Below are 25,373 nucleotides of genomic sequence, written 5' to 3' on the forward strand. Positions count from 1 at the left end.
GACGATTACTGTGTGACTTTTCCCACCGCGCTTGACACCCAACGACTAGTAGTAGTAGTAGTAGTAGTAGGGGCAAGCATAAGGAACAAATAGATAGTTGCATGTCGGATGCGATCATACCAGCACTAAAGCACCGGATCCCATCAGAACTCCGAAGTTAAGCGTGCTTGGGCGAGAGTGGTACTAGGATGGGTGACCTCCTGGGAAGTCCTCGTGTTGCATTCCCCTTTTTAAATATATTTTTGCGCCACGTGACAAGGATGACGCGGGAGCGTGATCTATATGACCTCATTTTCTTATTTTTGACGATTACTGTGTGACTTTTCGCACCGCGCTTGACACCCAACGACTAGTAGTAGTAGTAGTAGTAGTAGGGGCAAGCATAAGGAACAAATAGATAGTTGCATGTCGGATGCGATCATACCAGCACTAAAGCACCGGATCCTATTAGAACTCCGAAGTTAAGCGTGCTTGGGCGAGAGTAGTACTAGGATGGGTGACCTCCTGGGAAGTCCTCGTGTTGCATTCCCCTTTTTAAATATATTTTTGCGCCACGTGACAAGGATGACGCGGGACCGTGATCTATGTGACCTCATTTTCTTATTTTTGACGATTACTGTGTGACTTTTCCCACCGCGCTTGACACCCAACCACTAGTAGTAGTAGTAGTAGTAGTAGTAGTAGTAGTAGTAGTAGTAGTAGTAGTAGGGGCAAGCATAAGGAACAAATAGATAGTTGCATGTCGGATGCGATCATACCAGCACTAAAGCACCGGATCCCATCAGAACTCCGAAGTTAAGCGTACTTGGGCGAGAGTAGTACTAGGATGGGTGACCTCCTGGGAAGTCCTCGTGTTGCATTCCCCTTTTTAAATATATTTTTGCGCCACGTGACAAGGATGACGAGGGAGCGTGATCTATATGACCTCATTTTCTTATTTTTGACGATTACTGTGTGACTTTTCCCACCGCGCTTGACACCCAACGACTAGTAGTAGTAGTAGTAGGGGCAAGCATAAGGAACAAATAGATAGTTGCATGTCGGATGCGATCATACCAGCACTAAAGCACCATATCCCATCAGAACTTCGAAGTTAAGCGTGCTTGGGCGAGAGTAGTACTAGGATGGGTGACCTCCTGGGAAGTCCTCGTGTTGCATTCCCCTTTTCAAATATATTTTTGCGCCACGTGACAAGGATGACGCGGGACCGTGATCTATATGACCTCATTTTTTTATTTTTGACGATTACTGTGTGACTTTTCCCACCGCGCTTGACACCCAACCACTAGTAGTAGTAGTAGTAGTAGTAGTAGTAGTAAGGGCAAGCATAAGGAACAAATAGATAGTTGCATGTCGGATGCGATCATACCAGCACTAAAGCACCGGATCCCATCAGTACTCCGAAGTTAAGCGTGCTTGGGCGAGAGTAGTACTAGGATGGGTGACCTCCTGGGAAGTCCTCGTGTTGCATTCCCCTTTTTAAATATATTTTTGCGCCACGTGACAAGGATGACGCGGGACCGTGATCTATATGACCTCATTTTCTTATTTTTGACGATTACTGTGTGACTTTTCCCACCACGCTTGACACCCAACGACTAGTAGTAGTAGTAGTAGTAGTAGTAGTAGTAGTAGGGGCAAGCATAAGGAACAAATAGATAGTTGCATGTCGGATGCGATCATACCAGCACTAAAGCACCGGATCCCATCACAACTACGAAGTTAAGCGTGCTTGGGCGAGAGTAGTACTAGGATGGGTGACCTCCTGGGAAGTCCTCGTGTTGCATTCCCCTTTTTAAATATATTTTTGCGCCACGTGACAAGGATGACGCGGGACCGTGATCTATATGACCTCATTTTCTTATTTTTGACGATTACTGTGTGACTTTTCCCACCGCGCTTGACACCCAACGACTAGTAGTAGTAGTAGTAGTAGGGGCAAGCATAAGGAACAAATAGATAGTTGCATGTCGGATGCGATCATACCAGCACTAAAGCACCATATCCCATCAGAACTTCGAAGTTAAGCGTGCTTGGGCGAGAGTAGTACTAGGATGGGTGACCTCCTCGGAAGTCCTCGTGTTGCATTCCCCTTTTTAAATATATTTTTGCGCCACGTGACAAGGATGACGCGGGACCGTGATCTATATGACCTCATTTTCTTATTTTTGACGATTACTGTGTGACTTTTCCCACCGCGCTTGACACCCAACGACTAGTAGTAGTAGTAGTAGTAGTAGTAGTAGTAGTAGTAGTAGTAGTAGTAGTAGTAGTAGTAGTAGTAGTAGTAGTAGTAGTAGTAGTAGTAGTAGTAGTAGTAGTAGTAGTAGTAGTAGTAGTAGTAGTAGTAGTAGTAGTAGTAGGGGCAAGCATAAGGAACAAATAGATAGTTGCATGTCGGATGTGATCATACCAGCACTAAAGCACTGGATCCCATCAGAACTCCGAAGTTAAGCGTGCTTGGGCGAGAGTAGTACTAGGATGGGTGACCTCCTGGGAAGTCCTCGTGTTGCATTCCCCTTTTTAAATATATTTTTGCGCCACGTGACAAGGATGACGCGGGACCGTGATCTATATGACCTCATTTTCTTATTTTTGACGATTACTGTGTGACTTTTCCCACCGCGCTTGACACCCAACGACTAGTAGTAGTAGTAGTAGTAGGGGCAAGCATAAGGAACAAATAGATAGTTGCATGTCGGATGCGATCATACCAGCACTAAAGCACCATATCCCATCAGAACTTCGAAGTTAAGCGTGCTTGGGCGAGAGTAGTACTAGGATGGGTGACCTCCTGGGAAGTCCTCGTGTTGCATTCCCCTTTTTAAATATATTTTTGCGCCACGTGACAAGGATGACGCGGGACCGTGATCTATATGACCTCATTTTCTTATTTTTGACGATTACTGTGTGACTTTTCCCACCGCGCTTGACACCCAACGACTAGTAGTAGTAGTAGTAGTAGTAGTAGTAGTAGTAGTAGTAGTAGTAGTAGTAGTAGTAGTAGTAGGGGCAAGCATAAGGAACAAATAGATAGTTGCATGTCGGATGTGATCATACCAGCACTAAAGCACCGGATCCCATCAGAACTCCGAAGTTAAGCGTGCTTGGGCGAGAGTAGTACTAGGAAGGGTGACCTCCTGGGAAGTCCTCGTGTTGCATTCCCCTTTTTAAATATATTTTTGCGCCACGTGACAAGGATGACGCGGCAGCGTGATCTATATGACCTCATTTTCTTATTTTTGACGATTACTGTGTGACTTTTCCCACCGCGCTTGACACCCAACGACTAGTAGTAGTAGTAGTAGTAGTAGTAGTAGGGGCAAGCATAAGGAACAAATAGATAGTTGCATATCGGATGCGATCATACCAGCACTAAAGCACCGGATCCCATCAGAACTCCGAAGTTAAGCGTGCTTGGGCGAGAGTAGTACTAGGATGGGTGACCTCCTGGGAAGTCCTCGTGTTGCATTCCCCTTTTTAAATATATTTTTGCGCCACGTGACAAGGATGACGCGGGAGCGTGATCTATATGACCTCATTTTTCTTATTTTTGACGATTACTGTGTGACTTTTCCCACCGCGCTTGACACCCAACGACTAGTAGTAGTAGTAGTAGTAGTAGGGGCAAGCATAAGGAACAAATAGATAGTTGCATGTCGGATGCGATCATACCAGCACTAAAGCACCGGATCCCATCAGAACTCAGAAGTTAAGCGTGCTTGGGCGAGAGTAGTACTAGGATGGGTGACCTCCTGGGAAGTCCTCGTGTTGCATTCCCCTTTTTAAATATATTTTTGCGCCACGTGACAAGGATGACGCGGGAGCGTGATCTATATGACCTCATTTTCTTATTTTTGACGATTACTGTGTGACTTTGCCACCGCGCTTGACACCCAACGACTAGTAGTAGTAGTAGTAGTAGTAGTAGTAGGGGCAAGCATAAGGAACAAATAGATAGTTGCATGTCGGATGCGATCATACCAGCACTAAAGCACCGGATCCCATCAGAACTCCGAAGTTAAGCGTGCTTGGGCGAGAGTAGTACTAGGATGGGTGACCTCCTCGGAAGTCCTTGTGTTGCATTCCCCTTTTTAAATATATTTTTGCGCCACGTGACAAGGATGACGCGGGAGCGTGATCTATATGACCTCATTTTTTTATTTTTGACGATTACTGTGTGACTTTTCCCACCGCGCTTGACACCCAACGACTAGTAGTAGTAGTAGTAGTAGTAGTAGTAGGGGCAAGCATAAGGAACAAATAGATTGTTGCATGTCGGATGCGATCATACCAGCACTAAAGCATCGGATCCCATCAGAACTCCGAAGTTAAGCGTGCTTGGGCTAGAGTAGTACTAGGATGGGTGACCTCCTGGGAAGTCCTCGTGTTGCATTCCCCTTTTTAAATATATTTTTGCGCCACGTGACAAGGATGACGCGGGAGCGTGATCTATATGACCTCATTTTCTAATTTTTGACGATTACTGTGTGACTTTTCCCACCGCGCTTGACACCCAACGACTAGTAGTAGTCGTAGTAGTAGTAGTAGGAGGAGGAGGAGGGGCAAGCATAAGGAACAAATAGATAGTTGCATGTCGGATGCGATCATACCAGCACTAAAGCACCGGATCCCATCAGAACTCCGAAGTTAAGCGTGCTTGGGCGAGAGTAGTGCTAGGATGGGTGACCTCCTGGGAAGTCCTCGTGTTGCATTCCCCTTTTTAAATATATTTTTGCGCCACGTGACAAGGATGACGCGGGACCGTGATCTATATGACCTCATTTTCTTATTTTTGACGATTACTGTGTGACTTTTCCCACCGCGCTTGACACCCAACGACTAGTAGTAGTAGTAGTAGTAGTAGGGGCAAGCATAAGGAACAAATAGATAGTTGCATGTCGGATGCGATCATACCAGCACTAAAGCACCGGATCCCATGAGAACTCCGAAGTTAAGTGTGCTTGGGCGAGAGTAGTACTAGGATGGGTGACCTCCTGGGAAGTCCTCGTGTTGCATTCCCCTTTTTAAATATATTTTTGCGCCACGTGACAAGGATGACGCGGGACCGTGATCTATATGACCTCATTTTCTTATTTTTGACGATTACTGTGTGACTTTTCCCACCGCGCTTGACACCCAACCACTAGTAGTAGTAGTAGTAGTAGTAGTAGTAGTAGTAGGGGCAAGCATAAGGAACAAATAGATAGTTGCATGTCGGATGCGATCATACCAGCACTAAAGCACCGGATCCCATCAGAGGGAAGTCCTCGTGTTGCATTCCCCTTCTTAAATATATTTTTGCGCCACGTGACAAGGATGACGCGGGACCGTGATCTATATGACCTCATTTTTTTATTTTTGACGATTACTGTGTGACTTTTCCCACCGCGCTTGACACCCAACGACTAGTAGTAGTAGTAGTAGTAGTAGTAGTAGTAGTAGTAGTAGTAGTAGTAGTAGTAGTAGTAGTAGTAGTAGTAGTAGTAGTAGTAGTAGTAGTAGTAGTAGTAGTAGTAGTAGTAGTAGTAGTAGTAGTAGGGGCAAGCATAAGGAACAAATAGATAGTTGCATGTCGGATGCGATCATACCAGCACTAAAGCACCGGATCCCATCAAAACTCCGAAGTTAAGCGTGCTTGGGCGAGAGTAGTACTAGGATGGGTGACCTCCTGGGAAGTCCTCGTGTTGCATTCCCCTTTTTAAATATATTTTTGCGCCACGTGACAAGGATGACGCGGGAGCGTGATCTATATGACCTCATTTTCTAATTTTTGACGATTACTGTGTGACTTTTCCCACCGCGCTTGACACCCAACGACTAGTAGTAGTCGTAGTAGTAGTAGTAGTAGGAGGAGGAGGGGCAAGCATAAGGAACAAATAGATAGTTGCATGTCGGATGCGATCATACCAGCACTAAAGCACCGGATCCCATCAGAACTCCGAAGTTAAGCGTGCTTGGGCGACAGTAGTACTAGGATGGGTGACCTCCTGGGAAGTCCTCGTGTTGCATTCCCCTTTTTAAATATATTTTTGCGCCACGTGACAAGGATGACGCGCGACCGTGATCTATATGACCTCATTTTCTTATTTTTGACGATTACTGTGTGACTTTTCCCACCGCGCTTGACACCCAACCACTAGTAGTAGTAGTAGTAGTAGGGGCAAGCATAAGGAACAAATAGATAGTTGCATGTCGGATGCGATCATACCAGCACTAAAGCACCGGATCCCATCAGAACTCCGAAGTTAAGCGTGCTTGGGCAAGAGTAGTACTAGGATGGGTGACCTCCTGGGAAGTCCTCGTGTTGCATTCCCCTTTTTAAATATATTTTTGCGCCACGTGACAAGGATGACGCGGGAGCGTGATCTATATGACCTCATTTTCTAATTTTTGACGATTACTGTGTGACTTTTCCCATCGCGCTTGAGACCCAACGACTAGTAGTAGTAGTAGTAGTAGTAGTAGTAGTAGTAGGAGGGGCAAGCATAAGGAACAAATAGATAGTTGCATGTCGGATGCGATCATACCAGCACTAAAGCACCGGATCCCATCAGAACTCCGAAGTTAAGCGTGCTTGGGGCGAGAGTAGTACTAGGATGGGTGACCTCCTGGGAAGTCCTCGTGTTGCATTCCCCTTTTTAAATATATTTTTGCGCCACGTGACAAGGATGACGCGCGACCGTGATCTATATGACCTCATTTTCTTATTTTTGACGATTACTGTGTGACTTTTCCCACCGCGCTTGACACCCAACCACTAGTAGTAGTAGTAGGGGCAAGCATAAGGAACAAATAGATAGTTGCATGTCGGATGCGATCATACCAGCACTAAAGCACCGGATCCCATCAGAACTCCGAAGTTAAGCGTGCTTGGGCGAGAGTAGTACTAGGATGGGTGACCTCCTGGGAAGTCCTCATGTTGCATTCCCCTTTTTAAATATATTTTTGCGCCACGTGACAAGGATGACGCGGGAGCGTGATCTATATGTCCTCATTTTCTTATTTTTGACGATTACTGTGTGACTTTTCCCACCGCGCTTGACACCCAACGACTAGTAGTAGTAGTAGTAGTAGTAGTAGGGGCAAGCATAAGGAACAAATAGATAGTTGCATGCCGGATGCGATCATACCAGCACTAAAGCACCGGATCCCATCAGAACTCCGAAGTTAAGCGTGCTTGGGCGAGAGTAGTACTAGGATGGGTGACCTCCTGGAAAGTCCTTGTGTGGCATTCCCCTTTTTAAATATATTTTTGCGCCACGTGACAAGGATGACGCGGGAGCGTGATCTATATGACCTCATTTTCTTATTTTTGACGATTACTGTGTGACTTTTCCCACCGCGCTTGACACCCAACGACTAGTAGTAGTAGTAGTAGTAGGGGCAAGCATAAGGAACAAATAGATAGTTGCATGTCGGATGCGATCATACCAGCACTAAAGCACCGGATCCCATCAGAACTCCGAAGTTAAGCGTGCTTGGGCGAGAGTAGTACTAGGATGGGTGACCTCCTGGGAAGTCCTTGTGTTGCATTCCCCTTTTTAAATATATTTTTGCGCCACGTGACAAGGATGACGCGGGACCGTGATCTATATGACCTCATTTTCTTATTTTTGACGATTACTGTGTGACTTTTCCCACCGCGCTTGACACCCAACCACTAGTAGTAGTAGTAGTAGTAGTAGTAGGGGCAAGCATAAGGAACAAATAGATAGTTGCATGTCGGATGCGATCATACCAGCACTAAAGCACCGGATCCCATCAGAACTCCGAAGTTAAGCGTGCTTGGGCGAGAGTAGTACTAGGATGGGTGACCTCCTGGGAAGTCCTCGTGTTGCATTCCCCTTTTTAAATATATTTTTGCGCCACGTGACAAGGATGACGAGGGAGCGTGATCTATATGACCTCATTTTCTTATTTTTGACGATTACTGTGTGACTTTTCCCACCGCGCTTGACACCCAACGACTAGTAATAGTAGTAGTAGGGGCAAGCATAAGGAACAAATAGATAGTTGCATGTCGGATGCGATCATACCAGCACTAAAGCACCACCATCAGAACTTCGAAGTTAAGCGTGCTTGGGCGAGAGTAGTACTAGGATGGGTGACATCCTGGGAAGTCCTCGTGTTGCATTCCCCTTTTTAAATATATTTTTGCGCCACGTGACAAGGATGACGCGGGACCGTGATCTATATGACCTCATTTTCTTATTTTTGACGATTACTGTGTGACTTTTCCCACCGCGCTTGACACCCAACGACTAGTAGTAGTAGTAGTAGTAGTAGTAGGGGCAAGCATAAGGAACAAATAGATAGTTGCATGTCGGATGCGATCATACCAGCACTAAAGCACCGGATCCCATCAGAACTCCGAAGTTAAGCGTGCTTGGGCGAGAGTAGTACTAGGATGGGTGACCTCCTGGGAAGTCCTCGTGTTGCATTCCCCTTTTTAAATATATTTTTGCGCCACGTGACAAGGATGACGAGGGAGCGTGATCTATATGACCTCATTTTCTTATTTTTGACGATTACTGTGTGACTTTTCCCACCGCGCTTGACACCCAACGACTAGTAATAGTAGTAGTAGTAGGGGCAAGCATAAGGAACAAATAGATAGTTGCATGTCGGATGCGATCATACCAGCACTAAAGCACCATATACCATCAGAACTTCGAAGTTAAGCGTGCTTGGGCGAGAGTAGTACTAGGATGGGTGACATCCTGGGAAGTCCTCGTGTTGCATTCCCCTTTTTAAATATATTTTTGCGCCACGTGACAAGGATGACGCGGGACCGTGATCTATATGACCTCATTTTCTTATTTTTGACGATTACTGTGTGACTTTTCCCACCGCGCTTGACACCCAACGACTAGTAGTAGTAGTAGTAGTAGTAGTAGTAGTAGTAGTAGTAGTAGTAGTAGGGGGCAAGCATAAGGAACAAATAGATAGTTGCATGTCGGATGCGATCATACCAGCACTAAAGCATCGGATCCCATCAGAACTCCGAAGTTAAGCGTGCTTGGGCGATAGTAGCACTAGGATGGGTGACCTCCTAGGAAGTCCTCGTGTTGCATTCCCCTTCTTAAATATATTTTTGCGCCACGTGACAAGGATGACGCGGGACCGTGATCTATATGACCTCATTTTCTTATTTTTGACGATTACTGTGTGACTTTTCCCACCGCGCTTGACACCCAACGACTAGTAGTAGTAGTAGTAGTAGTAGTAGGGGCAAGCATAAGGAACAAATAGATAGTTGCATGTCGGATGCGATCATACCAGCACTAAAGCACCGGATCCCGTCAGAACTTCGAAGTTAAGCGTGCTTGGGCGAGAGTAGTACTAGGATGGGTGACCTCCTGGGAAGTCCTCGTGTTGCATTCCCCTTTTTAAATATATTTTTGCGCCACGTGACAAGGATGACGCGGGACCGTGATCTATATGACCTCATTTTCTTATTTTTGACGATTACTGTGTGACTTTTCCCACCGCGCTTGACACCCAACCACTAGTAGTAGTAGTAGTAGTAGGGGCAAGCATAAGGAACAAATAGATAGTTGCATGTCGGATGCGATCATACCAGCACTAAAGCACCGGATCCCATCAGAACTCCGAAGTTAAGCGTGCTTGGGCGAGAGTAGTACTAGGATGGGTGACCTCCTGGGAAGTCCTCGTGTTGCATTCCCCTTTTTAAATATATTTTTGCGCCACGTGACAAGGATGACGCGGGAGCGTGATCTATATGACCTCATTTTCTAATTTTTGACGATTACTGTGTGACTTTTCCCACCGCGCTTGACACCCAACGACTAGTAGTAGTCGTAGTAGTAGTAGTAGTAGTAGTAGTAGTAGGAGGGGCAAGCATAAGGAACAAATAGATAGTTGCATGTCGGATGCGATCATACCAGCACTAAAGCACCGGATCCCATCAGAACTCCGAAGTTAAGCGTGCTTGGGCGAGAGTAGTACTAGGATGGGTGACCTCCTGGGAAGTCCTCGTGTTGCATTCCCCTTTTTAAATATATTTTTGCGCCACGTGACAAGGATGACGCGCGACCGTGATCTATATGACCTCATTTTCTTATTTTTGACGATTACTGTGTGACTTTTCCCACCGCGCTTGACACCCAACCACTAGTAGTAGTAGTAGTAGGGGCAAGCATAAGGAACAAATAGATAGTTGCATGTCGGATGCGATCATACCAGCACTAAAGCACCGGATCCCATCAGAACTCCGAAGTTAAGCGTGCTTGGGCGAGAGTAGTACTAGGATGGGTGACCTCCTGGGAAGTCCTCGTGTTGCATTCCCCTTTTTAAATATATTTTTGCGCCACGTGACAAGGATGACGCGGGAGCGTGATCTATATGACCTCATTTTCTAATTTTTGACGATTACTGTGTGACTTTTCCCACCGCGCTTGACACCCAACGACTAGTAGTAGTAGTAGTAGTAGTAGTAGTAGTAGTAGTAGTAGTAGTAGTAGGAGGGGCAAGCATAAGGAACAAATAGATAGTTGCATGTCGGATGCGATCATACCAGCACTAAAGCACCGGATCCCATCAGAACTCCGAAGTTAAGCGTGCTTGGGGCGAGAGTAGTACTAGGATGGGTGACCTCCTGGGAAGTCCTCGTGTTGCATTCCCCTTTTTAAATATATTTTTGCGCCACGTGACAAGGATGACGCGCGACCGTGATCTATATGACCTCATTTTCTTATTTTTGACGATTACTGTGTGACTTTTCCCACCGCGCTTGACACCCAACTACTAGTAGTAGTAGTAGTAGGGGCAAGCATAAGGAACAAATAGATAGTTGCATGTCGGATGCGATCATACCAGCACTAAAGCACCGGATCCCATCAGAACTCCGATGACGCGGGAGCGTGATCTATATGACCTCATTTTCTAATTTTTGACGATTACTGTGTGACTTTTCCCACCGCGCTTGACGCCCAACGACTAGTAGTAGTAGTAGTAGTAGTAGTAGTAGTAGTAGTAGTAGTAGTAGTAGGAGGGGCAAGCATAAGGAACAAATAGATAGTTGCATGTCGGATGCGATCATACCAGCACTAAAGCACCGGATCCCATCAGAACTCCGAAGTTAAGCGTGCTTGGGGCGAGAGTAGTACTAGGATGGGTGACCTCCTGGGAAGTCCTCGTGTTGCATTCCCCTTTTTAAATATATTTTTGCGCCACGTGACAAGGATGACGCGCGACCGTGATCTATATGACCTCATTTTCTTATTTTTGACGATTACTGTGTGACTTTTCCCACCGCGCTTGACACCCAACTACTAGTAGTAGTAGTAGTAGGGGCAAGCATAAGGAACAAATAGATAGTTGCATGTCGGATGCGATCATACCAGCACTAAAGCACCGGATCCCATCAGAACTCCGAAGTTAAGCGTGCTTGGGCGAGAGTAGTACTAGGATGGGTGACCTCCTGGGAAGTCCTCATGTTGCATTCCCCTTTTTAAATATATTTTTGCGCCACGTGACAAGGATGACGCGGGAGCGTGATCTATATGTCCTCATTTTCTTATTTTTGACGATTACTGTGTGACTTTTCCCACCGCGCTTGACACCCAACGACTAGTAGTAGTAGTAGTAGTAGGGGCAAGCATAAGGAACAAATAGATAGTTGCATGTCGGATGCGATCATACCAGCACTAAAGCACCGGATCCCATCAGAACTCCGAAGTTAAGCGTGCTTGGGCTAGAGTAGTACTAGGATGGGTGACCTCCTGGGAAGTCCTCGTGTTGCATTCCCCTTTTTAAATATATTTTTGCGCCACGTGACAAGGATGACGCGGGAGCGTGATCTATATGACCTCATTTTCTAATTTTTGACGATTACTGTGTGACTTTTCCCACCGCGCTTGACACCCAACGACTAGTAGTAGTCGTAGTAGTAGTACTAGTAGTAGGAGGAGGGGCAAGCATAAGGAACAAATAGATAGTTGCATGTCGGATGCGATCATACCAGCACTAAAGCACCGGATCCCATCAGAACTCCAAAGTTAAGCGTGCTTGGGCGAGAGTAGTACTAGGATGGGTGACCTCCTGGGAAGTCCTCGTGTTGCATTCCCCTTTTTAAATATATTTTTGCGCCATGTGACAAGGATGACGCGGGAGCGTGATCTATATGACCTCATTTTCTTATTTTTGACGATTACTGTGTGACTTTTCCCACCGCGCTTGACACCCAACGACTAGTAGTAGTAGTAGTACTAGTAGTAGTAGTAGTAGTAGTAGGGGCAAGCATAAGGAACAAATAGATAGTTGCATGTCGGATGCGATCATACCAGCACTAAAGCACCGGATCCCATCAGAACTCCGAAGTTAAGCGTGCTTGGGCGAGAGTAGTACTAGGATGGGTGACCTCCTGGGAAGTCCTCGTGTTGCATTCCCCTTCTTAAATATATTTTTGCGCCACGTGACAAGGATGACGCGGGACCGTGATCTATATGACCTCATTTTCTTATTTTTGACGATTACTGTGTGACTTTTCCCACCGCGCTTGACACCCAACGACTAGTAGTAGTAGTAGTAGTAGTAGTAGTAGTAGTAGTAGTACTAGGGGCAAGCATAAGGAACAAATAGATAGTTGCATGTCGGATGCGATCATACTAGCACTAAAGCACCGGATCCCATCAGAACTCCGAAGTTAAGCGTGCTTGGGCGAGAGTAGTACTAGGACGGGTGACCTCCTGGGAAGTCCTCGTGTTGCATTCCCCTTTTTAAATATATTTTTGCGCCACGTGACAAGGATGACGAGGGAGCGTGATCTATATGACCTCATTTTCTTATTTTTGACGATTACTGTGTGAGTTTTCCCACCGCGCTTGACACCCAACGACTAGTAGTAGTAGTAGTAGGGGCAAGCATAAGGAACAAATAGATAGTTGCATGTCGGATGCGATCATACCAGCACTAAAGCACCATATCCCATCAGAACTTCGAAGTTAAGCGTGCTTGGGCGAGAGTAGTACTAGGATGGGTGACCTCCTGGGAAGTCCTCGTGTTGCATTCCCCTTTTTAAATATATTTTTGCGCCACGTGACAAGGATGACGCGGGACCGTGATCTATATGACCTCATTTTCTTATTTTTGACGATTACTGTGTGACTTTTTCCACCGCGCTTGACACCCAACCACTAGTAGTAGTAGTAGTAGTAGGGGCAAGCATAAGGAACAAATAGATAGTTGCATGTCGGATGCGATCATACCAGCACTAAAGCACCGGAACCCATCAGAACTTCGAAGTTAAGCGTGCTTGGGCGAGAGTAGTACTAGGATGCGTGACCTCCTGGGAAGTCCTTGTGTTGCATTCCCCTTTTTAAATATATTTTTGCGCCACGTGACAAGGATGACGCGGGAGCGTGATCTATATGACCTCATTTTCTTATTTTTGACGATTACTGTGTGACTTTTCCCACCGCGCTTGACACCCAACGACTAGTAGTAGTAGTAGTAGTAGTAGTAGTAGGGGCAAGCATAAGGAACAAATAGATAGTTGCATGTCGGATGCGATCATACCAGCACTAAAGCACCGGATCCCATCAGAACTCCGAAGTTAAGCGTGCTTGGGCTAGAGTAGTCCTAGGATGGGTGACCTCCTGGGAAGTCCTCGTGTTGCATTCCCCTTTTTAAATATATTTTTGCGCCACGTGACAAGGATGACGCGGGAGCGTGATCTATATGACCTCATTTTCTAATTTTTGACGATTACTGTGTGACTTTTCCCACCGCGCTTGACACCCAACGACTAGTAGTAGTCGTAGTAGTAGTAGTAGTAGTAGTAGTAGGAGGGGCAAGCATAAGGAACAAATAGATAGTTGCATGTCGGATGCGATCATACCAGCACTAAAGCACCGGATCCCATCAGAACTCCGAAGTTAAGCGTGCTTGGGCGAGAGTAGTACTAGGATGGGTGACCTCCTGGGAAGTCCTCGTGTTGCATTCCCCTTTTTAAATATATTTTTGCGCCACGTGACAAGGATGACGCGCGACCGTGATCTATATGACCTCATTTTCTTATTTTTGACGATTACTGTGTGACTTTTCCCACCGCGCTTGACACCCAACCACTAGTAGTAGTAGTAGTAGGGGCAAGCATAAGGAACAAATAGATAGTTGCATGTCGGATGCGATCATACCAGCACTAAAGCACCGGATCCCATCAGAACTCCGAAGTTAAGCGTGCTTGGGCGAGAGTAGTACTAGGATGGGTGACCTCCTGGGAAGTCCTCGTGTTGCATTCCCCTTTTTAAATATATTTTTGCGCCACGTGACAAGGATGACGCGGGAGCGTGATCTATATGACCTCATTTTCTAATTTTTGACGATTACTGTGTGACTTTTCCCACCGCGCTTGACACCCAACGACTAGTAGTAGTAGTAGTAGTAGTAGTAGTAGTAGTAGTAGGAGGGGCAAGCATAAGGAACAAATAGATAGTTGCTTGTCGGATGCGATCATACCAGCACTAAAGCACCGGATCCCATCAGAACTCCGAAGTTAAGCGTGCTTGGGGCGAGAGTAGTACTAGGATGGGTGACCTCCTGGGAAGTCCTCGTGTTGCATTCCCCTTTTTAAATATATTTTTGCGCCACGTGACAAGGATGACGCGCGACCGTGATCTATATGACCTCATTTTCTTATTTTTGACGATTACTGTGTGACTTTTCCCACCGCGCTTGACACCCAACTACTAGTAGTAGTAGTAGTAGGGGCAAGCATAAGGAACAAATAGATAGTTGCATGTCGGATGCGATCATACCAGCACTAAAGCACCGGATCCCATGAGAACTCCGATGACGCGGGAGCGTGATCTATATGACCTCATTTTCTAATTTTTGACGATTACTGTGTGACTTTTCGCACCGCGCTTGACGCCCAACGACTAGTAGTAGTAGTAGTAGTAGTAGTATTAGTAGTAGTAGTAGTAGTAGGAGGGGCAAGCATAAGGAACAAATAGATAGTTGCATGTCTGATGCGATCATACCAGCACTAAAGCACCGGATCCCATCAGAACTCCGAAGTTAAGCGTGCTTGGGGCGAGAGTAGTACTAGGATGGGTGACCTCCTGGGAAGTCCTCGTGTTGCATTCCCCTTTTTAAATATATTTTTGCGCCACGTGACAAGGATGACGCGCGACCGTGATCTATATGACCTCATTTTCTTATTTTTGACGATTACTGTGTGACTTTTCCCACCGCGCTTGACACCCAACTACTAGTAGTAGTAGTAGTAGGGGCAAGCATAAGGAACAAATAGATAGTTGCATGTCGGATGCCATCATACCAGCACTAAAGCACCGGATCCCATCAGAACTCCGAAGTTAAGCGTGCTTGGGCGAGAGTAGTACTAGGATGGGTGACCTCCTGGGAAGTCCTCATGTTGCATTCCCCTTTTTAAATATATTTTTGCGCCACGTGACAAGGATGACGCGGGAGCGTGATCTATATGTCCTCATTTTCTTATTTTTGACGATTACTGTGTGACTTTTCCCACCGCGCTTGACACCCAACGACTAGTAGTAGTAGTAGTAGTAGGGGCAAGCATAAGGAACAAATAGATAGTTGCATGTCGGATGCGATCATACCAGCACTAAAGCACCGGATCCCATCAGAACTCCGAAGTTAAGCGTGCTTGGGCTAGAGTAGTACTAGGATGGGTGACCTCCTGGGAAGTCCTCGTGTTGCATTCCCCTTTTTAAATATATTTTTGCGCCACGTGACAAGGATGACGCGGGAGCGTGATCTATATGACCTCATTTTCTAATTTTTGACGATTACTTTGTGACTTTTCCCACCGCGCTTGACACCCAACGACTAGTAGTAGTCGTAGTAGTAGTACTAGTAGTAGGAGGAGGGGCAAGCATAAGGAACAAATAGATAGTTGCATGTCGGATGCGATCATACCAGCACTAAAGCACCGGATCCCATAAGAACTTCAAAGTTAAGCGTGCTTGGGCGAGAGTAGTACTAGGATGGGTGACCTCCTGGGAAGTCCTCGTGTTGCATTCCCCTTTTTAAATATATTTTTGCGCCACGTGACAAGGATGACGCGGGACCGTGATCTATATGACCTCATTTTCTTATTTTTGACGATTACTGTGTGACTTTTTCCACCGCGCTTGACACCCAACCACTAGTAGTAGTAGTAGTAGTAGGGGCAAGCATAAGGAACAAATAGATAGTTGCATGTCGGATGCGATTATACCAGCACTAAAGCACCGGAACCCATCAGAACTTCGAAGTTAAGCGTGCTTGGGCGAGAGTAGTACTAGGATGGGTGACCTCCTGGGAAGTCCTTGTGTTGCATTCCCCTTTTTAAATATATTTTTGCGCCACGTGACAAGGATGACGCGGGACCGTGATCTATATGACCTCATTTTCTTATTTTTAACGATTACTGTGTGACTTTTTCCACCGCGCTTGACACCCAACCACTAGTAGTAGTAGTAGTAGTAGGGGCAAGCATAAGGAACAAATAGATAGTTGCATGTCGGATGCGATTATACCAGCACTAAAGCACCGGAACCCATCAGAACTTCGAAGTTAAGCGTGCTTGGGCGAGAGTAGTACTAGGATGGGTGACCTCCTGGGAAGTCCTTGTGTTGCATTTCCCTTTTTAAATATATTTTTGCGCCACGTGACAAGGATGACGCGGGAGCGTGATCTATATGACCTCATTTTCTTATTTTTGACGATTACTGTGTGACTTTTCCCACCGCGCTTGACACCCAACGACTAGTAGTAGTAGTAGTAGTAGTAGTAGTAGTAGGGGCAAGCATAAGGAACAAATAGATAGTTGCATGTCGGATGCGATCATACCAGCACTAAAGCACCGGATCCCATCAGAACTCCGAAGTTAAGCGTGCTTGGGCTAGAGTAGTCCTAGGATGGGTGACCTCCTGGGAAGTCCTCGTGTTGTATTCCCCTTTTTAAATATATTTTTGCGCCACGTGACAAGGATGACGCGGGAGCGTGATCTATATGACCTCATTTTCTAATTTTTGACGATTACTGTGTGACTTTTCCCACCGCGCTTGACACCCAACGACTAGTAGTAGTCGTAGTAGTAGTAGTAGGAGGAGGAGGAGGGGCAAGCATAAGGAACAAATAGATAGTTGCATGTCGGATGCGATCATACCAGCACTAAAGCACCGGATCCCATCAGAACTCCGAAGTTAAGCGTGCTTGGGCGAGAGTAGTACTAGGATGGGTGACCTCCTGGGAAGTCCTCGTGTTGCATTCCCCTTTTTAAATATATTTTTGCGCCACGTGACAAGGATGACGCGCGACCGTGATCTATATGACCTCATTTTCTTATTTTTGACGATTACTGTGTGACTTTTCCCACCGCGCTTGACACCCAACCACTAGTAGTAGTAGTAGTTGGGGCAAGCATAAGGAACAAATAGATAGTTGCATGACGGATGCGATCATACCAGCACTAAAGCACCGGATCCCATCAGAACTCCGAAGTTAAGCGTGCTTGGGCGAGAGTAGTACTAGGATGGGTGACCTCCTGGGAAGTCCTCGTGTTGCATTCCCCTTTTTAAATATATTTTTGCGCCACGTGACAAGGATGACGCGGGAGCGTGATCTATATGACCTCATTTTCTAATTTTTGACGATTACTGTGTGTCTTTTCCCACCGCGCTTGACACCCAACGACTAGTAGTAGTAGTAGTAGTAGTAGTAGTAGTAGGAGGGGCAAGCATAAGGAACAAATAGATAGTTGCATGTCGGATGCGATCATACCAGCACTAAAGCACCGGATCCCATCAGAACTCCGAAGTTAAGCGTGCTTGGGGCGAGAGTAGTACTAGGATGGGTGACCTCCTGGGAAGTCCTCGTGTTGCATTCCCCTTTTTAAATATATTTTTGCGCCACGTGACAAGGATGACGCGCGACCGTGATCTATATGACCTCATTTTCTTATTTTTGACGATTACTGTGTGACTTTTCCCACCGCGCTTGACACCCAACCACTAGTAGTAGTAGTAGTAGGGGCAAGCATAAGGAACAAATAGATAGTTGCATGTCGGATGCGATCATACCAGCACTAAAGCACCGGATCCCATCAGAACTCCGAAGTTAAGCGTGCTTGGGCGAGAGTAGTACTAGGATGGGTGACCTCCTGGGAAGTCCTCATGTTGCATTCCCCTTTTTAAATATATTTTTGCGCCACGTGACAAGGATGACGCGGGAGCGTGATCTATATGTCCTCATTTTCTTATTTTTGACGATTACTGTGTGACTTTTCCCACCGCGCTTGACACCCAACGACTAGTAGTAGTAGTAGTAGGGGCAAGCATAAGGAACAAATAGATAGTTGCATGCCGGATGCGATCATATCAGCACTAAAGCACCGGATCCCATCAGAACTCCGAAGTTAAGCGTGCTTGGGCGAGAGTAGTACTAGGATGGGTGACCTCCTGGGAAGTCCTTGTGTTGCATTCCCCTTTTTAAATATATTTTTGCGCCACGTGACAAGGATGACGCGGGAGCGTGATCTATATGACCTCATTTTCTTATTTTTGACGATTACTGTGTGACTTTTCCCACCGCGCTTGACACCCAACGACTAGTAGTAGTAGTAGTAGTAGGGGCAAGCATAAGGAACAAATAGATAGTTGCATGTCGGATGCGATCATACCAGCACTAAAGCACCGGATCCCATCAGAACTCCGAAGTTAAGCGTGCATGGGCGAGAGTAGTACTAGGATGGGTGACCTCCTGGGAAGTCCTTGTGTTGCATTCCCCTTTTTAAATATATTTTTGCGCCACGTGACAAGGATGACGCGGGACCGTGATCTATATGACCTCATTTTCTTATTTTTGACGATTACTGTGTGACTTTTCCCACCGCGCTTGACACCCAACCACTAGTAGTAGTAGTAGTAGTAGTAGTAGTAGTAGTAGTAGTAGTAGGGGCAAGCATAAGGAACAAATAGATAGTTGCATGTCGGATGTGATCATACCAGCACTAAAGCACCGGATCCCATCAGAACTCCGAAGTTAAGCGTGCTTGGGCGAGAGTAGTACTAGGATGGGTGACCTCCTGGGAAGTCCTCGTGTTGCATTCCCCTTTTTAAATATATTTTTGCGCCACGTGACAAGGATGACGAGGGAGCGTGATCTATATGACCTCATTTTCTTATTTTTGACGATTACTGTGTGACTTTTCCCACCGCGCTTGACACCCAACGACTAGTAATAGTAGTAGTAGTAGGGGCAAGCATAAGGAACAAATAGATAGTTGCATGTCGGATGCGATCATACCAGCACTAAAGCACCATATCCCATCAGAACTTCGAAGTTAAGCGTGCTTGGGCGAGAGTAGTACTAGGATGGGTGACATCCTGGGAAGTCCTCGTGTTGCATTCCCCTTTTTAAATATATTTTTGCGCCACGTGACAAGGATGACGCGGGACCGTGATCTATATGACCTCATTTTCTTATTTTTGACGATTACTGTGTGACTTTTCCCACCGCGCTTGACACCCAACGACTAGTAGTAGTAGTAGTAGTAGTAGTAGTAGTAGTAGTAGTAGTAGTAGTAGTAGTAGTAGGGGCAAGCATAAGGAACAAATAGATAGTTGCATGTCGGATGCGATCATACCAGCACTAAAGCATCGGATCCCATCAGAACTCCGAAGTTAAGCGTGCTTGGGCGAGAGTAGTACTAGGATGGGTGACCTCCTGGGAAGTCCTCGTGTTGCATTCCCCTTCTTAAATATATTTTTGCGCCACGTGACAAGGATGACGCGGGACCGTGATCTATATGACCTCATTTTCTTATTTTTGACGATTACTGTGTGACTTTTCCCACCGCGCTTGACACCCAACGACTAGTAGTAGTAGTAGTAGTAGTAGGGGCAAGCATAAGGAACAAATAGATAGTTGCATGTCGGATGCGATCATACCAGCACTAAAGCACCGGATCCCGTCAGAACTTCGAAGTTAAGCGTGCTTGGGCGAGAGTAGTACTAGGATGGGTGACCTCCTGGGAAGTCCTCGTGTTGCATTCCCCTTTTTAAATATATTTTTGCGCCACGTGACAAGGATGACGCGGGACCGTGATCTATATGACCTCATTTTCTTATTTTTGACGATTACTGTGTGACTTTTCCCACCGCGCTTGACACCCAACCACTAGTAGTAGTAGTAGTAGGGGCAAGCATAAGGAACAAATAGATAGTTGCATGTCGGATGCGATCATACCAGCACTAAAGCACCGGATCCCATCAGAACTCCGAAGTTAAGCGTGCTTGGGCGAGAGTAGTACTAGGATGGGTGACCTCCTGGGAAGTCCTCGTGTTGCATTCCCCTTTTTAAATATATTTTTGCGCCACGTGACAAGGATGACGCGGGAGCGTGATCTATATGACCTCATTTTCTTATTTTTGACGATTACTGTGTGACTTTTCCCACCGCACTTGAAACCCAACGACTAGTAGTAGTAGTGGTAGTAGTAGTAGTAGGGGCAAGCATAAGGAACAAATAGATAGTTGCATGTCGGATGCGATCATACCAGCACTAAAGCACCGGATCCCATCAGAACTCCGAAGTTAAGCGTGCTTGGGGCGAGAGTAGTACTAGGATGGGTGACCTCCTGGGAAGTCCTCGTGTTGCATTCCCCTTTTTAAATATATTTTTGCGCCACGTGACAAGGATGACGCGCGACCGTGATCTATATGACCTCATTTTCTTATTTTTGACGATTACTGTGTGACTTTTCCCACCGCGCTTGACACCCAACCACTAGTAGTAGTAGTAGTAGGGGCAAGCATAAGGAACAAATAGATAGTTGCATGTCGGATGCGATCATACCAGCACTAAAGCACCGGATCCCATCAGAACTCCGAAGTTAAGCGTGCTTGGGCGAGAGTAGTACTAGGATGGGTGACCTCGTGGGAAGTCCTCATGTTGCATTCCCCTTTTTAAATATATTTTTGCGCCACGTGACAAGGATGACGCGGGAGCGTGATCTATATGTCCTCATTTTCTTATTTTTGACGATTACTGTGTGACTTTTCCCACCGCGCTTGACACCCAACGACTAGTAGTAGTAGTAGTAGTAGGGGCAAGCATAAGGAACAAATAGATAGTTGCATGTCGGATGCGATCATACCAGCACTAAAGCACCGGATCCCATCAGAACTCCGAAGTTAAGCGTGCTTGGGTGAGAGTAGTACTAGGATGGGTGACCTCCTGGGAAGTCCTTGTGTTGCATTCCCCTTTTTAAATATATTTTTGCGCCACGTGACAAGGATGACGCGGGAGCGTGATCTATATGACCTCATTTTCTTATTTTTGACGATTACTGTGTGACTTTTCTCACCGCGCTTGACACCCAACGACTAGTAGTAGTAGTAGTAGTAGTAGTAGTAGTAGTAGGGGCATGCATAAGGAACAAATAGATAGTTGCATGTCGGATGCGATCATACCAGCACTAAAGCACCGGATCCCATCAGAACTCCGAAGTTAAGCGTGCTTGGGCGAGAGTAGTACTAGGATGGGTGACCTCCTGGGAAGTCCTCGTGTTGCATTCCCCTTTTTAAATATATTTTTGCGCCACGTGACAAGGATGACGCGGGAGCGTGATCTATATGACCTCATTTTCTTATTTTTAACGATTACTGTGTGACTTTTCCCACCGCGCTTGACACCCAACGACTAGTAGTAGTAGTAGTAGTAGGGGCAAGCATAAGGAACAAATAGATAGTTGCATGTCGGATGCGATCATACCAGCACTAAAGCACCGGATCCCATGAGAACTCCGAAGTTAAGCGTGCTTGGGCGAGAGTAGTACTAGGATGGGTGACCTCCTGGGAAGTCCTTGTGTTGCGTTCCCCTTTTTAAATATATTTTTGCGCCACGTGACAAGGATGACGCGGGACCGTGATCTATATGACCTCATTTTCTTATTTTTGACGATTACTGTGTGACTTTTCCCACCGCGCTTGACACCCAACCACTAGTAGTAGTAGTAGTAGTAGTAGTAGTAGTAGTAGGGGCAGGCATAAGGAACAAATAGATAGTTGCATGTCGGATGCGATCATACCAGCACTAAAGCACCGGATCCCATCAGAACTCCGAAGTTAAGCGTGCTTGGGCGAGAGTAGTACTAGGATGGGTGACCTCCTGGGAAGTCCTTGTGTTGCATTCCCCTTCTTAAATATATTTTTGCGCCACGTGACAAGGATGACGCGGGACCGTGATCTATATGACCTCATTTTCTTATTTTTGACGATTACTGTGTGACTTTTCCCACCGCGCTTGACACCCAACGACTAGTAGTAGTAGTAGTAGTAGTAGTAGGGGCAAGCATAAGGAACAAATAGATAGTTGCATGTCGGATGCGATCATACCAGCACTAAAGCACCGGATCCCGTCAGAACTTCGAAGTTAAGCGTGCTTGGGCGAGAGTAGTACTAGGATGGGTGACCTCCTGGGAAGTCCTCGTGTTGCATTCCCCTTTTTAAATATATTTTTGCGCCACGTGACAAGGATGACGCGGGACCGTGATCTATATGACCTCATTTTCTTATTTTTGACGATTACTGTGTGACTTTTCCCACCGCGCTTGACACCCAACCACTAGTAGTAGTAGTAGTAGTAGGGGCAAGCATAAGGAACAAATAGATAGTTGCATGTCGGATGCGATCATACCAGCACTAAAGCACCGGATCCCATCAGAACTCCGAAGTTAAGCGTGCTTGGGCGAGAGTAGTACTAGGATGGGTGACCTCCTGGGAAGTCCTCGTGTTTCATTCCCCTTTTTAAATATATTTTTGCGCCACGTGACAAGGATGACGCGGGACCGTGATCTATATGACCTCATTTTCTTATTTTTGACGATTACTGTGTGACTTTTCCCACCGCGCTTGACACCCAACCACTAATAGTAGTAGTAGTAGTAGTAGTAGTAGTAGTAGTAGTAGTAGTAGTAGTAGTACTGGTAGTAGTAGTAGTAGTAGTAGTAGTAGTAGTAGTAGGGGCAAGCATAAGGAACAAATAGATAGTTGCATGTCGGATGCGATCATACCAGCACTAAAGCACCGGATCCCATCAGAACTCCGAAGTTAAGCGTGCTTGGGCGAGAGTAGTACTAGGATGGGTGACCTCCTGGGAAATCCTCGTGTTGCATTCCCCTTTTTAAATATATTTTTGCGCCACGTGACAAGGATGACGCGGGAGCGTGATCTATATGACCTCATTTTCTAATTTTTGACGATTACTGTGTGACTTTTCCCACCGCGCTTGACACCCAACGACTAGTAGTAGTCGTAGTAGTAGTAGTAGTAGGAGGGGCAAGCATAAGGAACAAATAGATAGTTGCATGTCGGATGCGATCATACCAGCACTAAAGCACCGGATCCCATCAGAACTCCGAAGTTAAGCGTGCTTGGGCGAGAGTAGTACTAGGATGGGTGACCTCCTGGGAAGTCCTCGTGTTGCATTCCCCTTTTTAAATATATTTTTGCGCCACGTGACAAGGATGACGCGCGACCGTGATCTATATGACCTCATTTTCTTATTTTTCACGATTACTGTGTGACTTTTTCCACCGCGCTTGACACCCAACCACTAGTAGTAGTAGTAGTAGGGGCAAGCATAAGGAAAAAATAGATAGTTGCATGTCGGATGCGATCATACCAGCACTAAAGCACCGGATCCCATCAGAACTCCGAAGTTAAGCGTGCTTGGGCGAGAGTAGTACTAGGATGGGTGACCTCCTGGGAAGTCCTCGTGTTGCATTCCCCTTTTTAAATATATTTTTGCGCCACGTGACAAGGATGACGCGGGAGCGTGATCTATATGACCTCATTTTCTATTTTTTGACGATTACTGTGTGACTTTTCCCACCGCGCTTGACACCCAACGACTAGTAGTAGTAGTAGTAGTAGTAGTAGTAGTAGTAGTAGTAGTAGGAGGAGGGGCAAGCATAAGGAACAAATAGATAGTTGCATGTCGGATGCGATCATACCAGCACTAAAGCACCGGATCCCATCAGAACTCCGAAGTTAAGCGTGCTTGGGGCGAGAGTAGTACTAGGATGGGTGACCTCCTGGGAAGTCCTCGTGTTGCATTCCCCTTTTTAAATATATTTTTGCGCCACGTGACAAGGATGACGCGCGACCGTGATCTATATGACCTCATTTTCTTATTTTTGACGATTACTGTGTGACTTTTCCCACCGCGCTTGACACCCAACCACTAGTAGTAGTAGTAGTAGTAGGGGCAAGCATAAGGAACAAATAGATAGTTGCATGTCGGATGCGATCATACCAGCACTAAAGCACCGGATCCCATTAGAACTCCGAAGTTAAGCGTGCTTGGGCGAGAGTAGTACTAGGATGGGTGACCTCCTGGGAAGTCCTCATGTTGCATTCCCCTTTTTAAATATATTTTTGCGCCACGTGACAAGGATGACGCGGGAGCGTGATCTATATGTCCTCATTTTCTTATTTTTGACGATTACTGTGTGACTTTTCCCACCGCGCTTGACACCCAACGACTAGTAGTAGTAGTAGTAGGGGCAAGCATAAGGAACAAATAGATAGTTGCATGTCGGATGCGATCATACCAGCACTAAAGCACCGGATCCCATCAGAACTCCGAAGTTATGCGTGCTTGGGTGAGAGTAGTACTAGGATGGGTGACCTCCTGGGAAGTCCTTGTGTTGCATTCCCCTTTTTAAATATATTTTTGCGCCACGTGACAAGGATGACGCGGGAGCGTGATCTATATGACCTCATTTTCTTATTTTTGACGATTACTGTGTGACTTTTCCCACCGCGCTTGACACCCAACAACTAGTAGTAGTAGTAGTAGTAGTAGTAGGGGCAAGCATAAGGAACAGATAGATAGTTGCAAGTCGGATGCGATCATACCAGCACTAAAGCACCGGATCCCATCAGAACTCCGAAGTTAAGCGTGCTTGGGCGAGAGTAGTACTAGGATGGGTGACCTCCTGGGAAGTCCTCGTGTTGCATTCCCCTTTTTAAATATATTTTTGCGCCACGTGACAAGGATGACGCGGGACCGTGATCTATATGACCTCATTTTCTTATTTTTGACGATTACTGTGTGACTTTTCCCACCGCGCTTGACACCCAACCACTAGTAGTAGTAGTAGTAGTAGGGGCAAGCATAAGGAACAAATAGATAGTTGCATGTCGGATGCGATCATACCAGCACTAAAGCACCGGATCCCATGAGAACTCCGAAGTTAAGCGTGCTTGGGCGAGAGTAGTACTAGGATGGGTGACCTCCTGGGAAGTCCTTGTGTTGCATTCCCCTTTTTAAATATATTTTTGCGCCACGTGACAAGGATGACGCGGGACCGT

The 25,373-nt window shown here is 46.1% G+C and overlaps 78 non-coding genes and 1 pseudogene across 78 annotated transcripts; all 79 read left to right on the forward strand.

The window, feature by feature from the left end:
• Window positions 1-106: 106 nt before the first annotated feature.
• Window positions 107-225, forward strand: LOC123435887. The gene has a single exon (XR_006627132.1). It is a non-coding gene; the product is annotated as a 5S ribosomal RNA (ribosomal RNA).
• Window positions 226-410: 185 nt separating this feature from the next.
• On the forward strand, window positions 411-529 carry LOC123437571. The gene has a single exon (XR_006628745.1). It is a non-coding gene; the product is annotated as a 5S ribosomal RNA (ribosomal RNA).
• Window positions 530-744: 215 nt separating this feature from the next.
• Window positions 745-863, forward strand: LOC123436854. The gene has a single exon (XR_006628062.1). It is a non-coding gene; the product is annotated as a 5S ribosomal RNA (ribosomal RNA).
• Window positions 864-1,042: 179 nt separating this feature from the next.
• Window positions 1,043-1,161, forward strand: LOC123431896. The gene has a single exon (XR_006623498.1). It is a non-coding gene; the product is annotated as a 5S ribosomal RNA (ribosomal RNA).
• Window positions 1,162-1,355: 194 nt separating this feature from the next.
• Window positions 1,356-1,474, forward strand: LOC123436714. Its single transcript, XR_006627927.1, has one exon. It is a non-coding gene; the product is annotated as a 5S ribosomal RNA (ribosomal RNA).
• A 197-nt stretch (window positions 1,475-1,671) lies between these two features.
• On the forward strand, window positions 1,672-1,790 carry LOC123433008. The gene has a single exon (XR_006624568.1). It is a non-coding gene; the product is annotated as a 5S ribosomal RNA (ribosomal RNA).
• A 182-nt stretch (window positions 1,791-1,972) lies between these two features.
• Window positions 1,973-2,091, forward strand: LOC123432637. Its single transcript, XR_006624210.1, has one exon. It is a non-coding gene; the product is annotated as a 5S ribosomal RNA (ribosomal RNA).
• A 308-nt stretch (window positions 2,092-2,399) lies between these two features.
• LOC123436762 lies at window positions 2,400-2,518 on the forward strand. Its single transcript, XR_006627974.1, has one exon. It is a non-coding gene; the product is annotated as a 5S ribosomal RNA (ribosomal RNA).
• A 182-nt stretch (window positions 2,519-2,700) lies between these two features.
• On the forward strand, window positions 2,701-2,819 carry LOC123431898. Its single transcript, XR_006623501.1, has one exon. It is a non-coding gene; the product is annotated as a 5S ribosomal RNA (ribosomal RNA).
• A 227-nt stretch (window positions 2,820-3,046) lies between these two features.
• LOC123437322 lies at window positions 3,047-3,165 on the forward strand. The gene has a single exon (XR_006628509.1). It is a non-coding gene; the product is annotated as a 5S ribosomal RNA (ribosomal RNA).
• Window positions 3,166-3,356: 191 nt separating this feature from the next.
• Window positions 3,357-3,475, forward strand: LOC123433442. The gene has a single exon (XR_006624922.1). It is a non-coding gene; the product is annotated as a 5S ribosomal RNA (ribosomal RNA).
• Window positions 3,476-3,661: 186 nt separating this feature from the next.
• LOC123437462 lies at window positions 3,662-3,780 on the forward strand. The gene has a single exon (XR_006628640.1). It is a non-coding gene; the product is annotated as a 5S ribosomal RNA (ribosomal RNA).
• Window positions 3,781-3,970: 190 nt separating this feature from the next.
• On the forward strand, window positions 3,971-4,089 carry LOC123437476. The gene has a single exon (XR_006628653.1). It is a non-coding gene; the product is annotated as a 5S ribosomal RNA (ribosomal RNA).
• A 191-nt stretch (window positions 4,090-4,280) lies between these two features.
• Window positions 4,281-4,399, forward strand: LOC123438889. Its single transcript, XR_006630005.1, has one exon. It is a non-coding gene; the product is annotated as a 5S ribosomal RNA (ribosomal RNA).
• Window positions 4,400-4,599: 200 nt separating this feature from the next.
• LOC123437284 lies at window positions 4,600-4,718 on the forward strand. The gene has a single exon (XR_006628473.1). It is a non-coding gene; the product is annotated as a 5S ribosomal RNA (ribosomal RNA).
• Window positions 4,719-4,903: 185 nt separating this feature from the next.
• On the forward strand, window positions 4,904-5,022 carry LOC123437186. The gene has a single exon (XR_006628380.1). It is a non-coding gene; the product is annotated as a 5S ribosomal RNA (ribosomal RNA).
• Window positions 5,023-5,577: 555 nt separating this feature from the next.
• LOC123437619 lies at window positions 5,578-5,696 on the forward strand. Its single transcript, XR_006628792.1, has one exon. It is a non-coding gene; the product is annotated as a 5S ribosomal RNA (ribosomal RNA).
• Window positions 5,697-5,896: 200 nt separating this feature from the next.
• LOC123438453 lies at window positions 5,897-6,015 on the forward strand. The gene has a single exon (XR_006629594.1). It is a non-coding gene; the product is annotated as a 5S ribosomal RNA (ribosomal RNA).
• A 182-nt stretch (window positions 6,016-6,197) lies between these two features.
• Window positions 6,198-6,316, forward strand: LOC123436671. The gene has a single exon (XR_006627884.1). It is a non-coding gene; the product is annotated as a 5S ribosomal RNA (ribosomal RNA).
• Window positions 6,317-6,516: 200 nt separating this feature from the next.
• Window positions 6,517-6,636, forward strand: LOC123437361. Its single transcript, XR_006628545.1, has one exon. It is a non-coding gene; the product is annotated as a 5S ribosomal RNA (ribosomal RNA).
• Window positions 6,637-6,812: 176 nt separating this feature from the next.
• On the forward strand, window positions 6,813-6,931 carry LOC123437538. Its single transcript, XR_006628712.1, has one exon. It is a non-coding gene; the product is annotated as a 5S ribosomal RNA (ribosomal RNA).
• A 188-nt stretch (window positions 6,932-7,119) lies between these two features.
• On the forward strand, window positions 7,120-7,238 carry LOC123432163. Its single transcript, XR_006623759.1, has one exon. It is a non-coding gene; the product is annotated as a 5S ribosomal RNA (ribosomal RNA).
• Window positions 7,239-7,420: 182 nt separating this feature from the next.
• LOC123435237 lies at window positions 7,421-7,539 on the forward strand. Its single transcript, XR_006626494.1, has one exon. It is a non-coding gene; the product is annotated as a 5S ribosomal RNA (ribosomal RNA).
• Window positions 7,540-7,727: 188 nt separating this feature from the next.
• On the forward strand, window positions 7,728-7,846 carry LOC123433453. Its single transcript, XR_006624926.1, has one exon. It is a non-coding gene; the product is annotated as a 5S ribosomal RNA (ribosomal RNA).
• A 179-nt stretch (window positions 7,847-8,025) lies between these two features.
• LOC123433451 lies at window positions 8,026-8,140 on the forward strand (annotated as a pseudogene).
• A 188-nt stretch (window positions 8,141-8,328) lies between these two features.
• On the forward strand, window positions 8,329-8,447 carry LOC123433465. The gene has a single exon (XR_006624928.1). It is a non-coding gene; the product is annotated as a 5S ribosomal RNA (ribosomal RNA).
• Window positions 8,448-8,629: 182 nt separating this feature from the next.
• Window positions 8,630-8,748, forward strand: LOC123433364. Its single transcript, XR_006624881.1, has one exon. It is a non-coding gene; the product is annotated as a 5S ribosomal RNA (ribosomal RNA).
• Window positions 8,749-8,961: 213 nt separating this feature from the next.
• LOC123433197 lies at window positions 8,962-9,080 on the forward strand. Its single transcript, XR_006624739.1, has one exon. It is a non-coding gene; the product is annotated as a 5S ribosomal RNA (ribosomal RNA).
• A 188-nt stretch (window positions 9,081-9,268) lies between these two features.
• On the forward strand, window positions 9,269-9,387 carry LOC123437335. Its single transcript, XR_006628521.1, has one exon. It is a non-coding gene; the product is annotated as a 5S ribosomal RNA (ribosomal RNA).
• A 182-nt stretch (window positions 9,388-9,569) lies between these two features.
• Window positions 9,570-9,688, forward strand: LOC123433477. The gene has a single exon (XR_006624930.1). It is a non-coding gene; the product is annotated as a 5S ribosomal RNA (ribosomal RNA).
• A 206-nt stretch (window positions 9,689-9,894) lies between these two features.
• On the forward strand, window positions 9,895-10,013 carry LOC123433488. Its single transcript, XR_006624931.1, has one exon. It is a non-coding gene; the product is annotated as a 5S ribosomal RNA (ribosomal RNA).
• Window positions 10,014-10,192: 179 nt separating this feature from the next.
• Window positions 10,193-10,311, forward strand: LOC123433500. Its single transcript, XR_006624935.1, has one exon. It is a non-coding gene; the product is annotated as a 5S ribosomal RNA (ribosomal RNA).
• A 215-nt stretch (window positions 10,312-10,526) lies between these two features.
• LOC123437363 lies at window positions 10,527-10,646 on the forward strand. The gene has a single exon (XR_006628547.1). It is a non-coding gene; the product is annotated as a 5S ribosomal RNA (ribosomal RNA).
• A 407-nt stretch (window positions 10,647-11,053) lies between these two features.
• Window positions 11,054-11,173, forward strand: LOC123437364. The gene has a single exon (XR_006628548.1). It is a non-coding gene; the product is annotated as a 5S ribosomal RNA (ribosomal RNA).
• Window positions 11,174-11,352: 179 nt separating this feature from the next.
• Window positions 11,353-11,471, forward strand: LOC123437540. The gene has a single exon (XR_006628714.1). It is a non-coding gene; the product is annotated as a 5S ribosomal RNA (ribosomal RNA).
• Window positions 11,472-11,653: 182 nt separating this feature from the next.
• Window positions 11,654-11,772, forward strand: LOC123437199. The gene has a single exon (XR_006628392.1). It is a non-coding gene; the product is annotated as a 5S ribosomal RNA (ribosomal RNA).
• A 200-nt stretch (window positions 11,773-11,972) lies between these two features.
• LOC123436070 lies at window positions 11,973-12,091 on the forward strand. The gene has a single exon (XR_006627307.1). It is a non-coding gene; the product is annotated as a 5S ribosomal RNA (ribosomal RNA).
• A 203-nt stretch (window positions 12,092-12,294) lies between these two features.
• LOC123433511 lies at window positions 12,295-12,413 on the forward strand. The gene has a single exon (XR_006624938.1). It is a non-coding gene; the product is annotated as a 5S ribosomal RNA (ribosomal RNA).
• A 206-nt stretch (window positions 12,414-12,619) lies between these two features.
• LOC123437968 lies at window positions 12,620-12,738 on the forward strand. The gene has a single exon (XR_006629128.1). It is a non-coding gene; the product is annotated as a 5S ribosomal RNA (ribosomal RNA).
• Window positions 12,739-12,917: 179 nt separating this feature from the next.
• Window positions 12,918-13,036, forward strand: LOC123431899. The gene has a single exon (XR_006623502.1). It is a non-coding gene; the product is annotated as a 5S ribosomal RNA (ribosomal RNA).
• A 182-nt stretch (window positions 13,037-13,218) lies between these two features.
• On the forward strand, window positions 13,219-13,337 carry LOC123433014. Its single transcript, XR_006624573.1, has one exon. It is a non-coding gene; the product is annotated as a 5S ribosomal RNA (ribosomal RNA).
• A 191-nt stretch (window positions 13,338-13,528) lies between these two features.
• LOC123431937 lies at window positions 13,529-13,647 on the forward strand. Its single transcript, XR_006623543.1, has one exon. It is a non-coding gene; the product is annotated as a 5S ribosomal RNA (ribosomal RNA).
• A 203-nt stretch (window positions 13,648-13,850) lies between these two features.
• LOC123433523 lies at window positions 13,851-13,969 on the forward strand. Its single transcript, XR_006624939.1, has one exon. It is a non-coding gene; the product is annotated as a 5S ribosomal RNA (ribosomal RNA).
• Window positions 13,970-14,148: 179 nt separating this feature from the next.
• On the forward strand, window positions 14,149-14,267 carry LOC123433535. Its single transcript, XR_006624940.1, has one exon. It is a non-coding gene; the product is annotated as a 5S ribosomal RNA (ribosomal RNA).
• Window positions 14,268-14,470: 203 nt separating this feature from the next.
• Window positions 14,471-14,590, forward strand: LOC123437365. Its single transcript, XR_006628549.1, has one exon. It is a non-coding gene; the product is annotated as a 5S ribosomal RNA (ribosomal RNA).
• A 404-nt stretch (window positions 14,591-14,994) lies between these two features.
• Window positions 14,995-15,114, forward strand: LOC123438752. The gene has a single exon (XR_006629876.1). It is a non-coding gene; the product is annotated as a 5S ribosomal RNA (ribosomal RNA).
• A 179-nt stretch (window positions 15,115-15,293) lies between these two features.
• On the forward strand, window positions 15,294-15,412 carry LOC123432253. Its single transcript, XR_006623845.1, has one exon. It is a non-coding gene; the product is annotated as a 5S ribosomal RNA (ribosomal RNA).
• A 182-nt stretch (window positions 15,413-15,594) lies between these two features.
• Window positions 15,595-15,713, forward strand: LOC123437200. The gene has a single exon (XR_006628393.1). It is a non-coding gene; the product is annotated as a 5S ribosomal RNA (ribosomal RNA).
• A 200-nt stretch (window positions 15,714-15,913) lies between these two features.
• LOC123431835 lies at window positions 15,914-16,032 on the forward strand. The gene has a single exon (XR_006623424.1). It is a non-coding gene; the product is annotated as a 5S ribosomal RNA (ribosomal RNA).
• A 182-nt stretch (window positions 16,033-16,214) lies between these two features.
• On the forward strand, window positions 16,215-16,333 carry LOC123432230. The gene has a single exon (XR_006623823.1). It is a non-coding gene; the product is annotated as a 5S ribosomal RNA (ribosomal RNA).
• Window positions 16,334-16,515: 182 nt separating this feature from the next.
• Window positions 16,516-16,634, forward strand: LOC123432626. The gene has a single exon (XR_006624200.1). It is a non-coding gene; the product is annotated as a 5S ribosomal RNA (ribosomal RNA).
• A 194-nt stretch (window positions 16,635-16,828) lies between these two features.
• LOC123432648 lies at window positions 16,829-16,947 on the forward strand. Its single transcript, XR_006624220.1, has one exon. It is a non-coding gene; the product is annotated as a 5S ribosomal RNA (ribosomal RNA).
• Window positions 16,948-17,147: 200 nt separating this feature from the next.
• Window positions 17,148-17,266, forward strand: LOC123433546. Its single transcript, XR_006624941.1, has one exon. It is a non-coding gene; the product is annotated as a 5S ribosomal RNA (ribosomal RNA).
• A 179-nt stretch (window positions 17,267-17,445) lies between these two features.
• On the forward strand, window positions 17,446-17,564 carry LOC123433558. The gene has a single exon (XR_006624943.1). It is a non-coding gene; the product is annotated as a 5S ribosomal RNA (ribosomal RNA).
• A 197-nt stretch (window positions 17,565-17,761) lies between these two features.
• LOC123437366 lies at window positions 17,762-17,881 on the forward strand. Its single transcript, XR_006628550.1, has one exon. It is a non-coding gene; the product is annotated as a 5S ribosomal RNA (ribosomal RNA).
• Window positions 17,882-18,060: 179 nt separating this feature from the next.
• Window positions 18,061-18,179, forward strand: LOC123437541. Its single transcript, XR_006628715.1, has one exon. It is a non-coding gene; the product is annotated as a 5S ribosomal RNA (ribosomal RNA).
• A 179-nt stretch (window positions 18,180-18,358) lies between these two features.
• On the forward strand, window positions 18,359-18,477 carry LOC123437306. Its single transcript, XR_006628494.1, has one exon. It is a non-coding gene; the product is annotated as a 5S ribosomal RNA (ribosomal RNA).
• Window positions 18,478-18,659: 182 nt separating this feature from the next.
• LOC123436454 lies at window positions 18,660-18,778 on the forward strand. Its single transcript, XR_006627678.1, has one exon. It is a non-coding gene; the product is annotated as a 5S ribosomal RNA (ribosomal RNA).
• A 206-nt stretch (window positions 18,779-18,984) lies between these two features.
• LOC123435144 lies at window positions 18,985-19,103 on the forward strand. The gene has a single exon (XR_006626405.1). It is a non-coding gene; the product is annotated as a 5S ribosomal RNA (ribosomal RNA).
• A 182-nt stretch (window positions 19,104-19,285) lies between these two features.
• On the forward strand, window positions 19,286-19,404 carry LOC123433091. The gene has a single exon (XR_006624645.1). It is a non-coding gene; the product is annotated as a 5S ribosomal RNA (ribosomal RNA).
• Window positions 19,405-19,625: 221 nt separating this feature from the next.
• On the forward strand, window positions 19,626-19,744 carry LOC123436411. The gene has a single exon (XR_006627638.1). It is a non-coding gene; the product is annotated as a 5S ribosomal RNA (ribosomal RNA).
• A 185-nt stretch (window positions 19,745-19,929) lies between these two features.
• LOC123437336 lies at window positions 19,930-20,048 on the forward strand. The gene has a single exon (XR_006628522.1). It is a non-coding gene; the product is annotated as a 5S ribosomal RNA (ribosomal RNA).
• A 179-nt stretch (window positions 20,049-20,227) lies between these two features.
• On the forward strand, window positions 20,228-20,346 carry LOC123433570. Its single transcript, XR_006624945.1, has one exon. It is a non-coding gene; the product is annotated as a 5S ribosomal RNA (ribosomal RNA).
• A 191-nt stretch (window positions 20,347-20,537) lies between these two features.
• Window positions 20,538-20,657, forward strand: LOC123437367. Its single transcript, XR_006628551.1, has one exon. It is a non-coding gene; the product is annotated as a 5S ribosomal RNA (ribosomal RNA).
• A 179-nt stretch (window positions 20,658-20,836) lies between these two features.
• LOC123437991 lies at window positions 20,837-20,955 on the forward strand. Its single transcript, XR_006629150.1, has one exon. It is a non-coding gene; the product is annotated as a 5S ribosomal RNA (ribosomal RNA).
• A 182-nt stretch (window positions 20,956-21,137) lies between these two features.
• On the forward strand, window positions 21,138-21,256 carry LOC123437498. The gene has a single exon (XR_006628675.1). It is a non-coding gene; the product is annotated as a 5S ribosomal RNA (ribosomal RNA).
• A 197-nt stretch (window positions 21,257-21,453) lies between these two features.
• LOC123433583 lies at window positions 21,454-21,572 on the forward strand. The gene has a single exon (XR_006624948.1). It is a non-coding gene; the product is annotated as a 5S ribosomal RNA (ribosomal RNA).
• A 182-nt stretch (window positions 21,573-21,754) lies between these two features.
• LOC123438291 lies at window positions 21,755-21,873 on the forward strand. Its single transcript, XR_006629442.1, has one exon. It is a non-coding gene; the product is annotated as a 5S ribosomal RNA (ribosomal RNA).
• A 197-nt stretch (window positions 21,874-22,070) lies between these two features.
• LOC123435239 lies at window positions 22,071-22,189 on the forward strand. The gene has a single exon (XR_006626496.1). It is a non-coding gene; the product is annotated as a 5S ribosomal RNA (ribosomal RNA).
• Window positions 22,190-22,377: 188 nt separating this feature from the next.
• LOC123437337 lies at window positions 22,378-22,496 on the forward strand. Its single transcript, XR_006628523.1, has one exon. It is a non-coding gene; the product is annotated as a 5S ribosomal RNA (ribosomal RNA).
• Window positions 22,497-22,678: 182 nt separating this feature from the next.
• On the forward strand, window positions 22,679-22,797 carry LOC123437784. The gene has a single exon (XR_006628954.1). It is a non-coding gene; the product is annotated as a 5S ribosomal RNA (ribosomal RNA).
• Window positions 22,798-23,054: 257 nt separating this feature from the next.
• On the forward strand, window positions 23,055-23,173 carry LOC123434909. Its single transcript, XR_006626177.1, has one exon. It is a non-coding gene; the product is annotated as a 5S ribosomal RNA (ribosomal RNA).
• Window positions 23,174-23,367: 194 nt separating this feature from the next.
• LOC123433594 lies at window positions 23,368-23,486 on the forward strand. The gene has a single exon (XR_006624949.1). It is a non-coding gene; the product is annotated as a 5S ribosomal RNA (ribosomal RNA).
• Window positions 23,487-23,665: 179 nt separating this feature from the next.
• LOC123433602 lies at window positions 23,666-23,784 on the forward strand. Its single transcript, XR_006624951.1, has one exon. It is a non-coding gene; the product is annotated as a 5S ribosomal RNA (ribosomal RNA).
• Window positions 23,785-23,996: 212 nt separating this feature from the next.
• Window positions 23,997-24,116, forward strand: LOC123437368. The gene has a single exon (XR_006628552.1). It is a non-coding gene; the product is annotated as a 5S ribosomal RNA (ribosomal RNA).
• A 182-nt stretch (window positions 24,117-24,298) lies between these two features.
• Window positions 24,299-24,417, forward strand: LOC123438117. Its single transcript, XR_006629277.1, has one exon. It is a non-coding gene; the product is annotated as a 5S ribosomal RNA (ribosomal RNA).
• Window positions 24,418-24,596: 179 nt separating this feature from the next.
• On the forward strand, window positions 24,597-24,715 carry LOC123432272. The gene has a single exon (XR_006623863.1). It is a non-coding gene; the product is annotated as a 5S ribosomal RNA (ribosomal RNA).
• Window positions 24,716-24,903: 188 nt separating this feature from the next.
• Window positions 24,904-25,022, forward strand: LOC123433603. Its single transcript, XR_006624952.1, has one exon. It is a non-coding gene; the product is annotated as a 5S ribosomal RNA (ribosomal RNA).
• A 182-nt stretch (window positions 25,023-25,204) lies between these two features.
• LOC123437236 lies at window positions 25,205-25,323 on the forward strand. The gene has a single exon (XR_006628428.1). It is a non-coding gene; the product is annotated as a 5S ribosomal RNA (ribosomal RNA).
• The last annotated feature ends 50 nt before the right edge of the window (window positions 25,324-25,373 follow it).

Source organism: Hordeum vulgare, chromosome 2H (genome assembly GCF_904849725.1).
Source record: "Hordeum vulgare subsp. vulgare chromosome 2H, MorexV3_pseudomolecules_assembly, whole genome shotgun sequence".
In the NCBI taxonomy this organism is placed as follows: Eukaryota; Viridiplantae; Streptophyta; class Magnoliopsida; order Poales; family Poaceae; genus Hordeum; species Hordeum vulgare.